This window comes from Thermobia domestica, chromosome 7 (genome assembly GCF_964235325.1).
Source record: "Thermobia domestica chromosome 7, izTheDome1.hap1.1, whole genome shotgun sequence".
In the NCBI taxonomy this organism is placed as follows: Eukaryota; Metazoa; Arthropoda; class Insecta; order Zygentoma; family Lepismatidae; genus Thermobia; species Thermobia domestica.
Window position 1 is genome coordinate 191,438,936 of NC_137460.1, and position 14,167 is coordinate 191,453,102.

Here is a 14,167-nt window from a genome sequence, read left to right on the forward strand (position 1 = left end):
ACTGACGAATCGAAACAAAACTTTCCACGCAACACACAATACGTATATTAAACGTATAATAAACATTCTAACGTGTATTAGACGTTTAATATACGTATATTATACATTATGTGCTGTGTGGGTTCACAGAAAACGAGCATACGTACTTCGCGGATTACGGCATATTTTTTCGGAGGGGGTGGGGGTAAAATAGCTAAGGGTGTAGCCAGAAAATGAAACAGGGGTGATCAAAAATGGAAACTGATGAATCGAAACGATACTTTGACAGGAAATGAACAAATATATTTCGAGAATTATTGTTGTTTCGGAGAAAGGTAGAGAGGGGTGAAATCAGATAAGGATGTAGCCAGAAAATGAAAATGAATTATCCAAAAATGAAAACTGACGAACCTAAGTAAAACTTTCAGAAATTTATCGCGAGGTCTACTGTTCGAAGAATCTTAATACTAATTAACTTAGTTTAACTTTGTTCACTCCAAAGGTGGCGCTCCATGCAATTTGACGTGTGGGGCTTCAAAGCATTTGTTTTGACTGCAATTCGATGTTTCATGTGCAAACGTAGTTTTGAAATTTAATAATTTGATTTTAAGACATTTTTATAAATTAACAACAGCATTTTTGAGAGTGGCAGGTGAACAGGTACATAATGTCTTGAGTTTATAAACCATAACCACGTGCCAAAAAATATCGCAAATACCCAAATGACCTAACTGAAAAAGCTAAGAGGACATTATCGTTAACAAACTAACGTAAAAGATGTGTTAGTAAATAATATGACATACCCACAACAGTTTTACAGAGACATATAAGCATATAACGTAAAGTCTGAAGATCGCATACTGTTAAAAAAAAAAGAAGAAGAAGAAATGATTATTGATAAAATTGTGGAGTGTGCAGAGTAGGGTTATTCCCTACAAGAGTATGCCATAACACTGATGATCAAAAGATATTTTAAAAAATAAGGGAAAACATTTCCAAAGTTCAAAAATAATTTGCTCGTAAGTTTTCTTCAACGTCATTCCGAAAAACCTTAGATATCGATTTCGTGTGTGGCTATCCCGACGTTCCAGGTGTGTTCGATTTCCATTTTGGGCATGTAAAAAGGAAACTCTTTCAGCCAAAGCCTTACTGTAAGGGAATAATGATAATTCATGTCAGTTTCAATGCAATAGGAAAGTAACACAAAAAAATAATGCTTGTTCCTATTCACCCCACCTGTTAGTTGAATAGAAAAAAAACAACATTTTAAAAAATAAAAATATATAACTAAGGAAGAGTATTTTAATTTAATATTTGCAACAGTTTCATTGCCTCAATAAAGACTGTCATTTTAGACCAAAACTTTATTTTCATTGGCCAACTAGTTCTAAAATAATTTGGTTCAAATTTGCGCAGTTCTGACCCCACGGCCATCACTCAGGTGGGAATAATTGCACATGCTATTGGGGCAGGCTCAGGGCCGCAAGGTCTGTCACGCCAGTGATCTGCCGATGTGTCTGAAACGGAAAGTTTTCAATGAATGTATTCTTCCTGTTTTGACATACGGAGCTATGACATGGACACTAACAAATTCAGACATTTACATGCTGCAGACTACACAAAGGAGCATGGAGAGATGTATGCTCGGAATAACTCGAAGAGATAGGAAAAGAAATATGTGGATCAGGAAGATGACAGGAGTGACGTATATTATTGCGAAAATAAAGGGACTGAAGTGGCAGTGTGCGGGACATATCATAAGAAGAACTTATGACAGATGAACAAAGGCAGTTCTCGACTTGATACCTAGAGATAGGAAACGCCCAAGAAAGCGTCCTAATACAAGATCGAGTGATGAAATGAAAAAGCACTGTGGAATAGCATGGAAAAGAAAAGCAGAAGATAGATGGTTATGGAGAAGAGTTGGAGAGACCTTCATCCAGCAGTGGATCGACACCGCATATATATTTAAAAACTATTTTTCCTCAATGCATTATATCATTGTAAAATATGCTAAACTGCACAAGAATTGCTAGGAATGATGGATTGCTGATACAACAGGTCCGGGGTCTGGAAGCGTTCATCTTATGTTCAGGGCCTGTACCGAACTTCCCTACACCGAATCTTCTATATCACCGCAAAAATACCCTTTCTTGCAATTTGTCCTATTTTTAAAGGACGGTAAAGTCCCTGGACCTCAGAACCTTCATCTATATTTCTAGGTGAAGTGGCTAAAGATAGAAACATCAAAGATTATGATTATGACGAATGGGAATGAGAATGAGAATTAGAAATACGAAATTTGATATAAAAACCTTTCACCAAACGTGTATTACGAAAATAACTTCTTTAAAAAGTTCATGAAGTCACCATCTTGAATCCAATAGGGTTGATGAGAATGTATTTCACAATCGCTGGGGATAGAAATACCAAATGAAATACACATATTGATGATCAAGATGTGATCACGAAATGATAAATAAAGTGTGAAAAAGTCGTTGTCTTGAATCCAAAATGGCCTCCTAAAATAAAAATCGAAGGTACTAAATTTGGTAGAAATGTTCATGAGAATGGGCAGGTAAGGTGAGTATACGCCGAATACCCTCGTATTCCCTCCATTACACTCTTGGTATTATCCAATTTACCTAATGGATTTACCAATTTATCATAATGCACATTTATACCAAACTGTGTTTGTATAGCTTCTGCCATTTGCTTTGTGTATACACTCGTTATATTTAGGCTGCCAAATAAGATCCACAATTGTAACTTTTTCAAAATTTGGCGTTGTTTCCTTGACTTGCTCATTCTCAAAAATATTTCTACCAAATTTGGTACATATAACTTCAGCACTTTGACTGTACATATAGCTTTGATTTTTATTTTAGGACTCAAGATGACGATTTTTTCATACTTCATTGCGTGATCACATATTGATAATCAATATTTGTATCTCATTTGGTGTTTCTATCCCCAGCGACTGTGAAATATATTCTCGTCCGCCATATTGGATTCAAGATGGCGACTTCTTGAACATTTTTATTATTATTTTAACGCACGTTTGATGAAAGGGTTTTATACCAAATTTCGTATTTTTAGGTTCAGTTGTTCGGGCTGTGCATATACTGTGCTTATATTTTAGGAGTCATATTGGATTCAGGATGGAGACTCTCCCAAATTTATTTTCTGTTTCTAACCTTCTCGTGCTGGTAATTATTTATACCACATTTGGTGTGTCTAGGCTCTGTATTTTTATGACAAATGCTTTCGGTCACCATATTGGATCCAAGACTTTGGGAGATGATAGGGTAGGTCATTCTAAGCAAAAATGTTTATGTGAACATATAGGGTTTCGGAGATAGAGGTGGAGATAACTTTTTGCATCTTGCACTTGCCCATTCTTGTGTTAAACATTATAACACACCCTGTAGTTGGTCTTACATTACATATTAAAGTTTGTTTTAAAGCAAATGAAACAGGCTTTTAGGAGGTCTGCAATTTGTCTCAATACTGCATACAATAGGGAAGTAACGGTGGGATTTTTTAAAAAATTCTCTTTTGTAACACAATTTTTCACTGTTCTTGAGTAGAAACTCTGTCAGTAGAGAAACTGTTTCTGATTTGGGGAAAACTGTACACAAGTGTCAAGTTGTTATCTTCTTTAGACGCCACAAACACTTCTTACTAATCGGTTTATTTGTTAAATAATGACTCCCACTGGAAAAAAAACAAACAATTTTGCTTTAATAATAATTATTATTATAATTTCTTCTCTTATTTTAATTGTTACTGTTATTATTGTCACAATTTTTATTGTAACTTGTGTTCCTACGTGGAAATGTAGAGCTTTCGTATGTTTGGGAATAGTATTGTATTTCCAGTTTTGTAAAAAAACGGCTTATTAACCAAGTATCGGTTATTCTTATATATAAAAATGATTGTATGTATGTATGCATGTATGTGTTCCACATCTCCTCCTAGGCGGTTGAACCGATTTTGACCAAACTTGGCACAAATATTTCTTGCTAGTAGACAACCAACACTGTCGGGGTTAGCCACCCCATACTCATCCCAATGCAGAGGGGGAGGGGGTGGAACACTACCCAATGCTTTTTAAATGGTGATATAATGGCATAAATGGTTTTAATGAATTATCTAAAGAACGGTTCTACCCATTTAAACGAAACTTGGCCCACATATAGCTTATAGTCTGGCAAATAATAATGTTGGAGTAGAACACCCCTAGCGCGTCCAGGGGCGGAGGTGGAGGGAGTGAAATATAAATAATGGTATAAATGGTTTTAATGAAATACCTTAAGAACGACTACACCGATTTAAACGAAACTTGGCACACGTATAGCTTATAGTCTGGCGAAAAATAATGTTGGAGTAGAACATCCCTCGCGCGTCCAAGGGCAGAGGTGGAGGGGTTGAAATATAAATAATGGCATAAATGCTGTTAATGAAATATCTTAAGAGTAGAGATGCAAGGGCTCGGAAAAAAACCGGCTTTTTTGGAAAAAAAACTCGGTTTTTTCTGCTTTGCTTTTTTGCTTCGGAAATTTTGGGCTTTTTTCAAAATACTGCTTTAAATTGATAAAACAGACTTTGTATCGCTTCTCTATAACACAAAAAATCATTTAATTAGTGGTTGATGCTGATAATAATATAAAACATCGAAAATAAACCATGAATTTCGAAAAAATATTTCAAACAATTTTTCTTCAACATATTTACATTATGAATTCCACAGGATTAACCAATGTATATAATAAGAATTTTTTAACCTCCTATATACAAAAGTAAGCAGAGTTGGCAAGAACCGTGGTTATTTTTGAAAATGCCAAAAACCCGTTTTTTTTGGGGATGTTTAAACCAGGCTTTTTTGGTCTAAACCAGGCTTTTTTGACTTAGATTTTTTGCTTTATGTATTTATATTACATATTCACAGAAATAGCCTAAGTTTGTTTCGCCTTGATGTTATTATGCAACAGCGGGGTTATGCCGAAAGAACTCCCATAAGCTTAAAGAAGTGCGGTCAGTAAATTCTTAAGTTGAGAATCTCCCGCCCTAGCCATTGGGAAAATCCCGTCATTACTTGAAATGTAAGACAATAACGGGAAAATCCTGTTATTGCTTTGCATGTAAAATTTAAAGGTCAACGTACCATAATCAGTACGTTAAAACTGAGGTATTAAATTACAAATTTAGTACGTACATATCTCTGAAAGTCCAATCCAAGCTAATGTTGGAAGCTGCGCAGGCAATCGATAAATTTTGCCAATTTCTATCAATATATTTAAGCAATATTGGCTTCTTTATAAAACAACACTCATTTAGGCATGTAGAAATATACAATTTGGTTTGTTTCGTATATTTAGGCTTAACATCCTTACGAAATACCGAGGTTATCAAGGAGAAGACTTTCGCTTAAACTGACATCCGAACCGCTACTTGGGTTACGCATGAAAGAAGGATTGTGGTTCGACCGAGAATTGAACATGGGACACCTTGATTAAAAGGTGAAAGGGAAATAAACTATTGCAGGTGGTTTGATATCTGGAAACGTTACCATGAAGTTCACACGATTCGCATTTTTCATTCTTTTTATTTTTGTGGTTTAAACCAGTAATTAAAAAAAAAAAATTGGTGTAAATCAGCCAACCCTAAAAGTAAACACTTCTTTTTAAAGAATACACAAATAACTAGCAAAATAGTATGTAGTATTTTTACTTCAAAATATTCCATACCCTCTTTTTGAAACAAAATAAAATTAAAATAAAACATAAGAGAAATACTTAGATTTATATGATACACTTAAAGGCTGCACATCTAGGGCTTTTGGTTGTGTATATTCTTGAAATTCTACAGTTAAGTTTTATGGAACCACCATCACAGTTTACCCAATCCTCAAGTTTTCTGAATTTTTAACAAGAGGGATTCAACATATCATTACGGAACTCCCCCCCCCAAAAAAAAAAGACTACGGAATATATTTAAGTTAAGCTAAATACAACTGCACAACAAACATGACTGAGTGATTAGCTTTTGCGCTTCTATCGGGAAGTCCGGGATTCAACCAGCATTCGACCATTCTGACAAAGCTTTTCTTCATTCCATCTGTGAATGTAGAAATAGTGCGTGTACTGTAAGTTGAGCGACTTCCTTTTTTATTGTTTTTAAATCGTTATTATTACTAATTACCAGCAGTGACGGTTTTGCGAAGGTTAGGGGGGCGGTCTTTCGGACTGAAGCCCGTTCCCCAAAGTAACGGAATGTCTGCAACAAACGAAATATCTATTATTTATGCCTTTACTCATAAACTTTAAGCTCCCGTCAAATAAAAATTACGAATGTTTAAAAAAACTAAACATTAGTAAGAAACCCTTCCCAAAATACTTTTCTAAGTCCGCCACTGATTCTCAGTATAAAATGATTTTTAAAGTTGTATCCGGAAGATTATTGCTAAACATATAAACGAAACGAAATATTAGTTATGCCTGTACTCATAAACTTCAAGCACTTCCCAAATAAAATTAGGACTTTTTAGGAAACGAAACAATCAGAAAAAACCCTCCTAAAGTACTTTTCTAAATCCGCTACTGATTATTTGTATAAATTGGTATTCAAGGTTGTGTCCGGAAAATTATTGCTAAATCACTTCACAGCTACAGTATAACAGAAATGTGGAAGTACGGTTTGACGGATATATTGAAAAACGTACGCTTTGACGGATAAATAGAAAAACGGGCAAGTTTAACTTTTGCGCTAGAAGCTAGAGTACTAAAAGCTCTTAGAAATGAAACACGGATGACAAACTAGAGAAGAGAAAAGATGTCGATAACTCAAAAGTTAAAATAAAGTTAAATAGCCTCTAAAATTACCCTCAAATACTACATTCTTCATGTTAGCTTTAATTCGTAAAACATGTGCTCCATCCATCTTGATGGTGAATTTCAGAGCGAAATATCACATTCAGGTCATGGAATTCTTATCTAACTATAGAATATACTATAAGAAAGCTATTTAGATAGAAAAATCATGAAGTTGAAAAAAGCCAAAATTTCCAAAATTCTCGGTTTTTTCCCAAAAAAGCCGGCTTTTTATGTAAAAAAAAACCATCGATTCAAAAAAGCCGGCTTTTTTGCATCTCTACTTAAGAACGACTAAACCGATTTGAACGAAACTTGGCACACATATACCGTATAGTCTGGCGGATAATAATGTTGGAGTGGAACACCCCTCACGCGTCCAAAGGCAGAGGTGGAGGGGCTGAAATGTAAAATTTGTCGAAAATGACCAATATTAACGTCGTTTATATAGGTTTTGAGGTCACTTAGATCAATGTTAACACTCCAAACAGGTAGTAGTAGTAGTTGCTGCTGTTGTTGTTGTTGGAGTAGTAAGTAGTAGTAATAGATGTAGTAATAGTAGTAGTAGTAGTAGTAGTAGTAGTAGTAGTAGGTAGTTGTAGTAGTACTAGGTAGTTGTAGTGTTAGTAGCAGTAGGTAGTTTCAGTAGTAGTAGTGGTAGTATTGGTATTAGTAGTAGTAGGTAGTAGTGGTAGCAGTAGTAGTAGCAGTAGGTAGTGGTAGTAATAGTAGTAGTAAGTAATTGTAGTAGTAGGTAGTAGCAGTAGTAGTAGTAATAGTATAATGTAGTAGAAATAGGTAGTAGTAGGCCCTATTCCAATATATTTTTAAGAAACCAGATCTCCCCGTACGAAGTCGGGCGTTAAGGCTATTCACCTTTAAAAAATAGGAAAATACTGGGATAAACTGCATGTAACGTAAGACCAACTACAGGGTGGGCTATAATGTTTCAAACGAAAATTGGCAAGTGCACCACGAAAAACGTTACCCTCACCCCTTTCTCCGAAACGAAGGAGAATAGACCCTATGTTTACATAATCATTTGTGCTTAGCATGACCTTCTCGATCCCCCCTCCTCATCATATCCCAAATTCTTTGCATTTCCTCACCGGACACCGTGTATACATTATAATATACTTATTGGAAATATCAGTATAATATTTCCAATAAGGGTGATGTTCGTATCAGAAGTGATATTCGAAAAATCTGCATAGAAATTTTCTAGAATTTCTGGCATGAGGATCTCTAATAGTGGATTATCACCTGTTCTCACTTTGTGTGGAGTAGGATACATTAAAGAGACTGTTTATGTTGTTCCACTGCGAACTACCGTGGATGAAATGGGGAATCAGTATTTTGCATATCGATAATACTCGGGAAGAAGAAGAAGACTAGATCCACAGATTCTACTCTATAGCGTCTCACGGTGCCCCCCTACACTACCTATCTTCTTGCGTAAACCGAATTTGAAAATTGTTCTTCGTTCCAAAGATATTTTGATTTGTCAAATTAAATGTACATAAAAATCCTACACATAAAAAGTGTATACCTTTTTTAACTTTATGAAAGTAATTTTTAATGCTGAAATTGTATTCAAACCGCATTTTATCTGGTTATTACTTCTAACAAACATTAAGAAAACACCAATAACTCAATACCCGCGAACTTGTACCTTTTCATGCACACCCACAAATATATTCATTTTCACAAAATTTATATTTGGATTGAAATATTTTTGGTAAAAAAGAACAAAGCAACTTTATGGAGCCTGCGGTGCTACTTTCCGGGGTATTTATCATCTCCCGAACCTGGAAACGGAACGAAACTTTTCTGGTGGAAATTCACGCAATGCTGCTCTTTCAGCGCTAAACAAACGTATTGCTACGTGCTTTGAATGCACCAAATCGGCCCATTGGAATGTGTCCAGGCTTGTCGTCGTCCAACCTTGTCGTCAACGACCCAAAATGAGATGTGTCCAGGCTTGTCGGGATCGACCACGACAAGCTTGGACACCCCAGGAATGTGTCCAGGCTTGTCGTCGTCCAACCTTGTCGTCAACGACCCAAAATGAGATCTTTCCAGGCTGGTCGGGATCGACCACGACAAGCTTGGACACCTCAGGAATTCGTTCGAGTCTGGCGCAAGAGGATAAATTGAGAAGTGTCCAAGCTTGTCGTCGTCCAACCTTGTCTGGAGCGACCAAAATTAAGTGTCCAGGCTTGTCGTCGTCCAACCTTGTCTGCGTCCCTGAATCTTTAGAGATGCTTATAAGATGCGAAATAACGTAGATCTTTGTAAATAAAGATAATAGGCAGTTAGAACAGATGGGGAAAAGGTGAAAACTAACGAATCTACATTAAATTGACAAGAACCGTGAAATGTATGAAGAATAGAGGGAAATGGCTGACGATATTGTTGATATAGAGAACAAGAGAAAATGAGATGATTGATGAAGCCAGTAACGAAACCACAATTACAAAGTTGAGTAGCGCGTTTTCGGAGAAGATATAAACGTTGGGAGTTATGAAGCAGAAAATGGAGGGAGGAGGGAGAGAAAGTATGTTGAATGAACCAAGCCTACAGAGCACCTCACAGCCAGTGGACGTACATATTACATCCAGAACGTCCAGTTTAGTACTTGACTTATGCGTAACATCCATTCGTTGTCCATATTACGTTCGGCAATGGATATCCACATTCTGAACTTGTGTGGACGGTCCATTGGATGTCCATATTACGTTCAGAAGTGAATATCCATTTTCTGGACTTCAGTGGATGGTCCATTGGATGTCAATATTTAATCCACGAATGAAACGTCCACGGACATATATTATCTGGATAAAAAAGGGACGTACGGAAAACAACATTCAATTGTTAGTGACGGCAGATGCGCAGATCCTTGCACAGTGCACTCTTAGCCGGTTTGAATTGAGTAGTTGCACAGAAAAAAATATGTTATTGTTGATGTCTTGTTATTTTTTTGGTTCGACAGCGGCTGTGCTAGTGAGTTTCTCGTGGCTGGTGATGCTCCAAGAGGAAGGAGATTAAGTGGGCCCAGTGATACACCTACACTACACTTACACTTTCTGTTACATTTACATGTACATACATTCCCTTCTTTTCCTGCACCGTCTATTTCTCCTTTATCTTTCCATTTTATATTTCCTACTTTCCTCTACTTCTTTGCCCTGTTCACCTTGGCTTTTCGCCCTATTTCCCTGTCTGAACTCCTTTCCTGACTTTGCCTTTTTTCCCGACTTGTGTCTTTTTCCCGATTGTGTCCTGTATTTTATTATATTTTGCTTTTGAATCATAAATCCTCCGTTTGAGGTATACATTTGACCATTTTTGCAACAGTAGCACATATGACTATTGAGCCGGTGCACCAACATATTTGACCGATAATGGTCTACGACAAGACATGACAAGAAGAAGACGAAGGTAAAACAAGCGACTAATTACAGGTTCAAATTTAATTTTCTTGTTTATATTGTCTTACTTTATTCCTTCAGGTTAAGAAAAAAGAAAAAGTACTATTGGGATTTATAGTGATGAAATAAAGTTAGGAGGAAACACGAAAATCGAGATATCCAATGTTACGACTGGATTTTATGTGCTAGAATCGTGCAGGGATTCGGTGGTTTTCGAACACCACTCGAAAAGTTAAAATTCTGTCACTAATTTTTTTGTTTTCCAAGAGATTTGCGCTGAGCGAGATGTTGTTGCCCCATATAACATAGATAAAATTCAATGGTACCATCAAAAATAATTGCTTAAAAATTTCATTGGTGCAGCTTTATTGTAAGGGCCCACAGATTCTCAAATGTACTTAAAAATTTTGGGGAAGTCTTTAACCTTCCAATACGTGCGCGGGCTACTATTGTAGCCCAGCGTTTTTATTTTTTTTGCCACAAACTAATTCGAGATGATAACTCAAAGGGTGTCTGTGTACCTTTCTATCAACTATCATTCTGCGTGTTTAGTGTGTGGTCAAACGTAAAATCGGAAGGAGGTCAGTGTTATTCTGCTTGAAAGTTTCATGGGCTACATCTGTAGCCCGCGCGACTATTGCTGCCACGAATGTTCCAAAATGTCAAAGCTTTTTCATTATAGTTTGAGTGTTGATTAGATGGTCAATGAGTTTGCAAAATGCCAATTCTGATGAGGAATGTTTTCTAGATGGCGATAGTTAACATTTTGAGAGCACAAAAATGCATTTTTCGGACACAGAAATAGTGAAAATTCAGAAGATGTGACTGAGAATTCCGGGCGGCAGGAATCACTGATACCTGTTGATAATATTAGTAGAGACAGTTGTGAAGTAAATTCTTATGTAGTAAAAGACAATCTCAAATGGAAAAAAGTCACTCCTACTCGTAATATTTGCGCTCGTGTTCATAATATTGTGCTTCGTTTTCCAGGACCTAAAGGTGGGGGTAGGTCTGCGTTGTCGGAGCTTGAATATCTAGAAGTGCTTTTGGATGCAAACATTTTGAGACTTAACCTTGATTTTACCAATATTTACATTGACAGTATTAGATTGAGATTTGTACTTAACCGTGATGCAAAACTTACAGACGAGATTGTACGTGCCCTTATTGACATTTTGATGCTTTTGATGAGTGGTCAATGCTTGAAGGAAAGTGTGCATTGACTACTTACCACTTATGTGCAGTAAATGCTTAGAAGGACATGAATATGGAAACATAAAAAGAAAAATATATGAGTGTAAGTAGCATATGTAAAATTATGCAAAATCGTAATCAAACTTTGATACCAGAATCTCGTTATGCTGAAAAGTTATATGCTTTATGGATAATACGTTTATTTGTAATATTTGTAAAATTTTTGAAAAATTATACTTAATTTGTAAAGAATTCTAACACACATGTTTAAGATGAAGGAAAGTTTAAAATGCGCCAGATTGGTCCATTTATTGATAAATACAAATAACGTTTACAGTCTTCCTGTATTACTTTTGAAAAAATGAATGGTGTTGGTCTTCTTTCTATATACAGTGAAACCTGTGAACTTGGCCACCTCTCTAAGTTGGCCACCTGCTTATCTTGGCCTAGTTCGTCTTGAACCTGCATTTTCCCATAAGACATTCGTTACTTACTACTCTATAAGTTGGCCACCTGTCTATCTTGGAAGTTGGCCACACTGAAGCTGTGTTTATCCTATGATGATAATGATGAATTTACCTGCGTATCTTGGCCACGCAAAATACCGTTTTGTTATTTTTCTTAACTTCTTCGTATTCCCATATGAGAGGCAGATGTTCTGTATTTGTGACTGGAGAAAAGAAGCAAGGATTCGCGCGATTTGCTCTTGGAGGTCAATGGCCAGAAGACTACCCTGATAAAGGGGTGGTGAAGGAAGATGTGAATAAGAAAAAGCACGTACAGGAATTCAGGAAATGGTTGTACGTATTTGTTTACCCTGTCTGTTTTGGTAAAACCATTAGCTATTCAGCTCCTCTCATCAGTGGGGAGTTTTTGTAATGCCGGAAAATTCTCAAGGGTAAAACTAACCATCTCAATTGTCAACTATTGGCACCTGTCGGCTTGTCAAGAGATAGCGGAGTTTTTGAGATATGAATTCCCTCAAGATTTTCTCAAAACATCTTTTGCTCCGAGGGAAACAATTCTAGCTCCTTAACAAGAGGTAGTAACTACAATATTAGAATGTGCATATCTGCCAAGAAGAATAAAATAATACGTTTAGAATGAACCACCATTCAGTAACTGAAAAGAAGTCATATAAATTGCATATGAATTTCTCAATTTATAACTTAGCTTTTCTTATTTTCAATCTAAATAACTCAGCGTGCATCAATTTCAATAAACTGCGTACATACGCTTCTATTTCATGGTTATTTCTGTTATTATCTTTTCAATCCGAATAATCCAATGTACCAGACTAGTTTTCAGGAAGAGAAAGGTATGCACATATATTAAACATACTATAGTAATTTTTCTAGTACTGTATAATTTTTATGATTACTCTATATGCATTATTTATAAGTAGCTTATGAAAATTTTACAATCAAGTAATACTAGAAATCCTATTCTAAAAATACACCAATCACACTTGTTTTCTGTAAGTTGGCCACCTGTCTAAGTTGGCCAGTTTTCGATGGAACCGATGGTGGCCAACATAGACAGGTTTCACTGTATATAATGCTTTCAAAATAAACATATTTCTCAAATTGTATATAAAACCTTTAAAACACTTTTGTAAAAACAATTCTCTTCAAGAAAGACAGAAATATTAACAAACCTAGGCAACATAATAAAATAAAAATAAATGGGCTACAGTGGTAGCCCGCGCGACTATCCACGTCACAAAAATCCGCGCGCGTACTGCAGGGTTAATTTGCGCATTTTATGTCGAGAACAGAACCCAGCAAACCCCTGCGGGGCTTTTAACCCGTTTCTACTCCTACTGCTACTCTTACCCCTATCCCTACTACTACTACTACTAATACCATGGATCCGTATAGTAAAACTGCACGATTACAATTTCTTTTACGGTTTGCACATGAATATGGCGTCCGTATGTATGGCATAAGCAATACACTTCAAAGAGCATTACTACTTTGTAAGCGGACTACAGGAAAATCGAGAAAAGAAAGAAAAACTTTACAAGACACGCTCCAGCTGCGCATCGATAAGTAGGGCCCTTTTAAAGAGTATAGTAGAGTAGGGTAGGGTAGAGTAGAATAAGGTATGGATATAGTATACATGAAGCTGCATCAGTTCCCGAAGGAGCAGGACGCTCATCGAGTATGTACGAACTGACAAAGGGGGTAACAAGGCGACTTTTAGTTACTTATCGACTGATACGAAAATAAAAAAGAATGTACTTGTACTTTATATCTGCATGTGTAGTGCCCTTGTGCCCCCCACACTTCATCTATGACTGTGGGGGGGGGGGGGGTTAGCGCATATCGCATGTCTTGTGCACATGGATATTCTTACTATTGCACTACGTAGAAAATTTATTGTATTTCATGTAGAAGTGGTAATAGAACACAGAAGAAACGCAGATCAGGGGGTTCTCATGTATACTATTACCTTAGATTACGTTCCATTAGGTTAGGGGCATATAAAATAAAGTGCAGAAACACAAACCAACCTATGCTAGATGGTCTACATAGTACGAATACTATCTAGTCGAGTTAGAGCATGGCTCAGCTGGTGGGTCAGCGCGGTAGCTTGGAGGATGCGTCCAAAGGGAGCAGGCGCGTCAGCGCCAGTGAGTATACGTTTAAGCGATGGTAGTGGAAACATCCAAATCATACAAATTTCACT

The 14,167-nt window shown here is 36.6% G+C and overlaps 1 protein-coding gene across 3 annotated transcripts in view; it reads left to right on the forward strand.

Moving 5' to 3' along the window:
• Positions 1-10,152: 10,152 nt before the first annotated feature.
• Positions 10,153-14,167, forward strand: part of LOC145690629 (uncharacterized) — a 33,298-nt gene continuing 29,283 nt past the window's right edge. Inside the window, exon 1 of one of the 3 annotated variants that reach the window (XM_081765702.1) lies at positions 10,153-10,292. The gene's annotated coding sequence lies outside the window, so the exon portion shown is untranslated. Of the gene's footprint in view, positions 10,316-10,999; positions 11,580-14,167 lie in introns of those variants that run through there. The other 2 variants (XM_081765701.1, XM_081765703.1) reach the window with 2 other exon arrangements.